At 36.8% G+C, this 9129-nt stretch overlaps 1 pseudogene; it reads left to right on the forward strand.

Annotated features, from left to right (window-relative positions):
* Positions 1–7271: 7271 nt before the first annotated feature.
* LOC108306756 lies at positions 7272–8451 on the forward strand (annotated as a pseudogene).
* Positions 8452–9129: the final 678 nt, after the last annotated feature.

Here is a 9129-nt window from a genome sequence, read left to right on the forward strand (position 1 = left end):
TTATCACCATTAGACCTGCTTAGAAAAAATCTAAAGGGCGTTCTTTAGGTTGAAATGAAAGAATGACAAACAGCAAAAGAATAGTCTAAGAAAGTATAAAATTTATTGGTAAAGATAAACATATAGATAAACAAAGAATACTATATTACTGTAATGGCTATGGGTACATCATTTTTCATTCTAATATAAAAGTGAAAAGACAAAAGCATTAAAAACAACTATAACTTTAAAAGATGTTAAAAGATACATGATATGAATAGATGTAAATTGTGACAACAATAACATAAAACGTGTGGGGATTCAAGTGTAGAGTTCCTGTCTGCCATTGAACTGAAGCTATTATCAGTATAAAACAGACTGTTATAAGGTATTTTATGTATGCCTCAAAATAACAAGAATGAAAAAAAACCTATAGGAGGTACACAAAACAAAAAGGAGAGGAATAAAAGCATATCAGTACCAAACAAACAAACAAACAAAAAAAACGAAACACAGAGGACGATAACAAGAGAAGAGAAGATAAAGGAACTGTAAGCCCAGGAGAAAACAATTTATAAAATGGCAAGAGTAAATCCTTTCCTTTGAATAATTACTTTAAATGTAAATGAATTAAAATCCCCAATCGAAGGACATAGGCTAGTTAAATGGGTAAAAAAGAAGACCCAACTATATGCTGTCTACAGAAACTCACTTGAGATTTAGGTAGACACATAGGCTGAGAGTGAAGAAATAGAAAAAGATATTCCATAGAAATGGTAACTGTAAGAGCAGAGATAGTAGTACTTATATCAGACAAAATAGACTCTAAGTCAAAAACTGTCATAAGAGACAAGGATGTTATATAATAATAAAAGGGACAATCCACTAAGAAGATATAAGTATTATAAATATATATGCCCCCAACATCAAAGCACCCAAACATATAAAACAAACATTGACAGATCTGAAAGGAGAAATATATAGCAATACAGCAATAGCAGGCAACTTCAATACCTTATTGTCAATGACGGGTAGAAAACCTAGACAGAAGATTAAAAATACAGCAGAGGACTTGAACAACACTACGGACCAAACTGACCTGCCAGATACATACAAAACATTTTACAGCAAAATACGCATTCTTCTCAAGAGCACATAAAACTTTCTCCATAATAGATTACATATTAGGTGAAAAGAAGTGATAACAAATTTAAGAAAATTGAAATCATACCAAATATCTTTACTGACCACATGGAAAGAAAGTTAAAAGCAGAAGGAAAACTGAAAAATTCGCAGCTGTATTAAACAACTGTGTTAAACAACACAGTATTGAACAGCCATGAGGCCAAAGAAGAAATCAAAAAGGAAATTGGAAGATACCTCAAGATAAATGAAAACAAAACCACATCATATCAAAACTTATGAGATATAATAAAATCAGGGAATAAATACTAATCAAGTAATATAATACTAAGAGGTGGTATTGTGATTAACACCTAAATTAAAGAAGAAGAAAGATATCAAATAAACAACTTGATTTTACATCTCAAGGACCTAGCAAAAGAAGAATAAACTAATTCCAAAGTTAGCAGAAGGAAGGCAATAACATAAGAGCAGAAATAACTTAGACAATAGAAAGAAAACAACAAACTAAAAGTTGGTTTTCTGAAAAGATAAAATTGACAAACCCTTAACTGAACTAATTAAGAAAAAAGTGAAAAACACAAATAAATAAAATAAAAGAGAACACATTACAACTGGAGGCCAGGTGGGGTGGCTTGTGCCTATAAATCACAGCATTCTGGGAGGCAAAGGTGGGTGGATCACCTGAGGTCAAAAGTTTGAGACCAACCTTGCTAACATGGCAAAACCCCATCTCAACTAAGAATACAAAAATTAGCCTGGCGTGGTAGCACATGCCTGTAATCCCAGCTACTTGGGAGGCTGAGGTGAGAGAATCACTTAAACTCTGGAGGCAGAAGATACAGTAACCCAAGATCATGCCACTGTACTCCAGCCTGAGCAACAAAGCAAGACTTTGTCTAAAAAAAAAAGAAAAGAAAAAATGGTGCTACAGAAATACAAAGGATTCTGAGACCACCCTGAACAATTATGTACCACAAATTGGATAACTAGAAGAAATGAAAAAAATACTGGAAACACACATTCTACCAGACTAAATCATGAAGAAATAAAAAGTCTCAACTGACTAATAACTAGTGTGGAGACTGAATCAATAGTCAAAAAACTTCCAAATAAAGAAAAGCTCAGGACCTAATGGTTTCATTGGCTAATTCTACCAAATATTTAAAGAATAAATGCTAATCTTTCCAAAGTCATCAAAAAAATTAAAGAAGGACTACTTTTAAATTTGTTTTATGAGCACAGCATTATCCCGATACCAAAGTCAAAGACACTATAAGAAAAGAAAACTGTAGGCTAATATCCTGATGAATATAAATGCAAATATCCTCAACAAAATACCTGCAAACTGAATCAAATAGCATGTAAAAAGGATCATTTACCATGACCAAATGGAATTTATCCCAGGGATGCAAGAGTGGAAAAACATATGAAAATCAATTAATGTGATTAAAATCACTTAAGTGTCTCAACAGATGCAGAAAAAGTGTTTGACAAAATTCAACACTTTTTCATGATAAAAACTCTGAACAAACCAGGAGGAGAAAGTACCTCAACATATAGCAACCATCTGTGAAAAGCCCATAGCTAACATCAAGCACAAGGGCGAAAAACTGAATTGAAAGCTTTTCCTCTAAGATAAAATACAAAGAAAGGATGCCCACTCTTGCCACTTCCATTCAACATAGTACTGGAAGCCTTAGCCAGTGGAATTAGGCAAGAAAAAGAAAGAAAAGGCATCCAAATTGGAAAGGAACAAGTAAAATTGTCAGTCTTTGCAGATGTCATGGTCTTACACATAAACAATTCTAAAAGCTTCATTTAAAAAACTGTTAGACCTAATAAATTAATTCAGTAAATTTGCAGGACACATAATCAGCATACAAAAATTAATTGCATTTCTATTAACTAACAACAAGTTACCTGAAAAGAAAATAAGGAAACAATCCCACTTATATCAAGAAAAATAATAAAATATTAAGGAATAAACCTAAGTTAAGGAAGTGAAAGGCTTGTATACTGAAAACTACGAAACATTGATGAAATTAAAGAAGACATAAACAAATGGAAAACCAGTCCATGTTCATGGATTAGAAGACTCAATGTTGTTAAAACATCTGCAGTACCCAAGGCAATCTATAGGTTTAGTGTAATCTCTATCAAAATCTCAATGTTATTTTTTACAAAAATAGAAAAATAATCCTATGACTCAGATGAAACAATGAAATGACAACCAATCTTGAGAAAGAAGAATAAAGTTCTTTCCAATTTCCAAGTATATCACAAAGCTACAACAATCAAAACTGTATGGTACTTGCATAAAGGCATATAAACTAAAAGAATAGAGAGCTTGAAAGTAAATTCATGCATATATGCTATGATTTGAGTGTCTACACCAAAACTCATGTTGGACTCTTAATTCCTAATGAAGCAAATTTTGGAAATGGAACATGATGGGAAGCATTTAGGTCCTGGAGGCTCTGCCCTTCTTGTTGTAGTGAGTTCTTGCTTTTGTGGGACTGGATTAGTAACCTTGAGAGTGGATTGTTATAAAGTGAGGTTGCCTCTCATGTTTTGCCCTTTTGGCATGCCTGCTTCCCCTTCTGCTTCTATTATGTTTCCTGCAGCACAAAGCCATTACCAGAAGCTGAACAGATGCTGGTGCCATGCTCTAAGACTTTTCAGCCACAAGAATCATGAACCAAATAAAACTCTTTTCTTTATAAATTACCTAGCCTTGTGTATTGTCATACAGCAACACAAAACAGACTAAGACAATGTACAATAAACTGATTTTTGACAACAGTGCCAAGAATACACAATGGGGAAATACTAATCTCTTCAACAAGCAGTGTTGGGAACACTGGATATATACATGCAAAAGAATGAAATTAGACCTTTATCTTATACCATACACAAAGATCAGCTCAAAATAGATTAGAAACTTGAATGTAAGACCTGAACCTAAAAAGCTAACAGAAGAAAATGTGAGTGGAAAATCTTTATGACATTGGTCTTGGCAATAATTTCACGGCTAAAATGCCAAACACATAGAAAACAAAGCAAAAATAAAATGGGACTACATAAAACTAAAAGTTTTTAAACATCCAGCAAAGAAAACAATCAATAAAGTGAAAAGGTGACCTAGAGGATGGGAGAAAATATTTGCAAGCCACATATCTGATAAAAGATTAGTCTCTAAAACATATAAGGAACTCCTCCAACTCAATAACAATGAAACTAATAGTCTGATTTTAAAATGGGTTAAGTAATTGAATAGTCATTTCTCCAGAGAAGAAATATTATACCAATAGGTATTAAGGTGATTTTAAAATGAGCTAAGAAATTGAATAGACATATCTCCAGAGAAGACATATTATACCAACATATTATGCCAATGGCTAACAGGTATATTAAAAATGCTCCACATCACTAGCCATCAGGTAAATGCAAATAAAAACCACAATGAGGCTGGGTGCTGTGGCTCATACCTGTAATCCCAGCACTTTTGGAGACCAAGGTGGGTGGATCATCTGAAGTCAAGAGTTCAAGATCAGCCTGCCCAACATGTCGAAATCCCGTTTCTACTAAAAACACAAAAATTAGCTGGGCATGGTTGTGCATGCCTGTAATCTCAGCTACTCAGGAAGCTGAGGCAAGAGAATTGCTTGAGCCTAGGAGGTGGAGGTTGCAGTGAGCTGAGACTGCATCACTGCACTCCAGCCTGGAAGACAGAGTGAGACTCCGTCTCAAAAGCAAACAAAAAAGAGATCTCATCTTACATATGTCATAATATATTGGCAAGAATGTGGAGCTATCGGAACACCTGCACACCTTGGGTGGGAATGAAAGATGATCCAGTTGCTATGAAAAGCAATATGGAGGTACCTCAAAAAATTAAAAATAGAACTATCATATGATCCAGCGATCCCACTGCTAGATATTTATCTAGAATAATTAAAATGAGTACTCCAAAGAGATATTAGCATTCCTGTGTTCATTGCAGCACTACTCACAACAGGCAAGATGTGGCAACAACCTAAATGTCTATCAACAGATGAATGGATAGAGAAAATATGGTATACGCATACAATGAAATAATACACAACCTTACAAAAAGAAAATTCTGCATTATGTGTTGACATGGACATACTTTAAGACCACTATGCTAAATAAAATGAGCCAGTCACAGAAAGACAAATACTGCATGATTTCACTTACATGAGGTGCCTAAAATAGTCAATTCATAGACTCATAGACTCACAGAGTGAAATAGTAGTTTCCAGAGGCTGGGGATAGGGGAAATGTGATGTTACTAATAAACGGGCATTAAGTCAGTTAAACAAAATGAACAAGCTCAAGAAATCTGTAACTATAGTCAACAACAATATATTATACACTTTAAAAACTTTGTTAAGGCTGGGAACGTTGGCTCACACCCGTAATCCTATCACCCCGAGGGGCTGAGGTGGGAGGATCACTTGAACCTGGGAGTTTGAGACCAGTCTCGGAAACACAGTGAGACCCTATCTCTAGAAAAAAATATTTTAAATTATCCTAGTGTGGTAGTGCATGCCTGTAGTCATAGCTCCTTGGGAGGCTGGGGTCAGAGGATCACAGCCTGGGAGGCCAAGGCTGCAGTAAGCTGTGATTGTACCCTTGCAACCCAGTCTGGGCAATAAAGTGAGACCCTGTCTGTCTCAAAAAATTTTTAATTTAGTTGTTAAAAATTAAATTTTTAAATTTTAATTTATTATGAGAGCTATCATGTTAAGTATTCTTATCAACATAAAATTTTAAAAAATGTAATGGTCAAAAGATTTGAAAAGAGATTTTACCAAAGAAGATAAGTGAATAGCCATTAAACACATAAAAAATATTCTTCAACACTTTTATTAGGAAAATGAAAATTAAAACCACAACGAGACTAGGCACAGTGGCTCACACCTGTAATCCCAGCACTTCGGGGAGCTGGGGTGGGAGGATTGCTTAGCGGGAGGATTGCTTAAAGCCTGGAGTTTGAGACAAGCCTGGGAAACAGAGCAAAACCCACTCTCTACAAAATTTTAAAAATTTGCCAGGCATGGTGATGTAAACCTGTACTCTCGGCTACTCAGAAGACTGAGGCAGGAGGCTCACTTTAGCCCAGGAGGTCAAGGCTGCAGTGAGCTATGATTATGCCACTGCATTCCAGCCTGTGCCACAGAGCAAGATTCTGAAAAGGAAGGAAGAAGGAAGGAAGGAGGGAAGGAGGGAGGGAGGGAAGGAAGTAAGTACGTATGTGAGGGAAAGGGGGGAGGAGGGAGGGAGGGGAGGGAGAGAGAGGGAGAGAGAAAGACAGAAAACTCCACAATTATATACAACTACATACCTGCTGGAAGGATTAAAACTAAAAAGACTAAGTATTGATGAGGATATAGAGCAACCAGAATTCTTATACATTTCTGATGGGAATTAACATGTACAGTGATATTAGCAAAGAGTTTGGCATTTTCTTTTAAAGTTAAACATATATTTATCGCACAAACTGGAAATCCAACTTCTAGGTATTTACCTAGAAAAAAAAAAACCTATATCCACACAAAGGTTCATAACTGCTTCAGTCACAGGAGCCAAAAATCTAAAAGCAACCCAGCAGGAAAAGGGACTACCAACATATGTTATATCCATTGAGTAGGCTAGTACTCGAAAATAAAATGGCAAAAACAGCTGATACACATAATGCCATGTATGAATCTTAAAAACATTTTGCTAAGTAAAGGAAGCTCAGCACAAAAAAGTACGTATTATATGATTCCTAAAAGTGCGTAATATAAAATTTTATTTTATATAAAATCATTTGTATAAAAATCCTAAAATGGAAAAAGGTAACCAATAGTTACAGAAAGCAGATTGGTAGTTACCAGGGATCAAGATTAGGGCAGGTGGAGAACAGATCCAAGGAGGCAAGAGAAAACTTTTGTGGTTGTGAAAATGCTTAATATTCTTATTTTGGGTAGCAATTGCACAGGTAAATATATTTGTCAAAAACCATCAAATTGGGTGTCTCTCACCTGCTGTCGTCTAAGATGTGCCTTCCTTCCCTTTCACCTTCTGCCATGACTGCAAGTTTCCTGAGGCCTCCCCAGCCATGTGGAACTACAAGAGAGATGTCAGTTTTCCATTTAGATCAACAACTTCAAGCTCTTACCATAGAAAATTCAGAGAAAACTAAAGCAGTTCTCTTGGCCTGCGGTTCCTTTAATCCTATCACCAATACATACTTCAGGTTGTTTGAGTTGGCCAAGAACTACATCAATGGAACAGGAAGACACAGAGTTGTCAAAGGCATGTTATCTCCTGTTGGCGATGCACGTAAGAAGAAAGGACTCATTTCTGTCCATCACTGGGTCAACACGGCAGAACCTGCTACCAAGGATTCCCAATGGGTTGAAGTTGATGCCTGGAAAGTCTTCAGAAGCACTGGATAGAGACTGTTAAGACACTATCAAGAGAAACTGGAGGCCTTAGTAACTGATCACTAGCAGAACTCCCTGACACTAGAAAGGCCTGGATGGAAGAGAAAGTGGACTGAACAAAGACAAGATTCTAGTCAAAAGAAATCCCTACAGTGGCTCAAGCCTGTAATCCCAGCACTTTGGGAGGCCGAGGCGGGTGGATCACGAGGTCAAGAGATTGAGACCATCCTGGTCAACATGGTGAAACCCTGTCTCTACTAAAAATACAAAAAATTAGCTGGGCATGGTGGTGCACGCCTGTAATCCCAGCTACTCACGAGGCTGAGGCAGGAGAATTGCCTGAATCCAGGAGGCGGAGGTTGCGGTGAGCCGAGATCGTGCCATTGCACTCTAGCCTGGGTAACAAGAGTGAAACTCCGTCTAAAAAAAAAAAAAAGAAAAAAAAAGAAATCCCTAGAAACCAAAATCAAAGGCGTGCCAAAGGTCAAGCTGCCGTGTGGGTCAGACTTATGCAGACCTTCGTTGTTCCCAATTTGTGGAAGAGCGAAGATATCATTGAAATCATGGCAGACTGTGGGCTCACATGTATTAGTTGGGCTGGAAATGATGCTCAGAAATTCATCTATGAATCCATTGTGCTGTGGAAACACTGGAGCAACCTTCATATGGTGAAGGAATGGATTACTAATGACATCTCATCCACAAAAGTCTGGAGAGCTCTCAGAAGGGGCTAGAGCATTTGCTACGTGGTACCAGACCTTGTCCAAGAATACACGGAAAAGCGTAATTTATATCGCTCCCAGAGTGAAGTAGGAATGTTGCAGTCATCCTGGCCCTTTTGCAGAGACATGCCACAGAAGCTGAGGCATAGGAATTCTACAGCATGATGTTTTGGACTTCCCTTTTGGGGATTTGAAACAATCTGGATTTTAGTAACTGGGGAAGGAAATTATGATGCTGTTGCCTGAACTAAAGTTTAAAGTTTAGTAAAAATCAGTGGTAAGTTAAAATCATGGTTTTTTCCCTGTAATCAGAAATTGCTAAGATAAATTTTTTCATATGATTTTTTTTAACGTACAATTTCTTTATCTTTGAAACAAGAGATTAGTAGCATACTAAAACCAGAAGAAATTTTGGTGACACTAGCTACAAATAAGAAGTCAGAAAGTAACAGCCTAGCTCTACCACATGTAATAAGCAAAGCATGAACAACAAAAGTTCATTTAAAATTCTAACTTGGTTATGAAGGGGATTGACATTTTATGGATGCCTGTTGCTGGGTAATCTTCAGCCAGGGTAAGCAAAGGAAGAAATTCTTACAGTGGTGATCTTGTAAAAATGCACCACTGATAAATCATCTCCTGTTATGCAAAATAAAGGTTGCGAATATCCCTGGCAGAAACAAAGCACCAACAGTTCTCTGTGGCACACATCAAAGTGGCTGACTAAATGTTGGCAAGATCTATCTGCCTGGAGCTTCTCCTTTGGAATGAGGGAGTGAGGTCAAAGCCCTTGCATGTTTAGAAAGGTGTACAGGTATTTCTGGTGC

Source organism: Cebus imitator, unplaced genomic scaffold, assembly GCF_001604975.1.
Source record: "Cebus imitator isolate Cc_AM_T3 unplaced genomic scaffold, Cebus_imitator-1.0 Scaffold74, whole genome shotgun sequence".
In the NCBI taxonomy this organism is placed as follows: Eukaryota; Metazoa; Chordata; class Mammalia; order Primates; family Cebidae; genus Cebus; species Cebus imitator.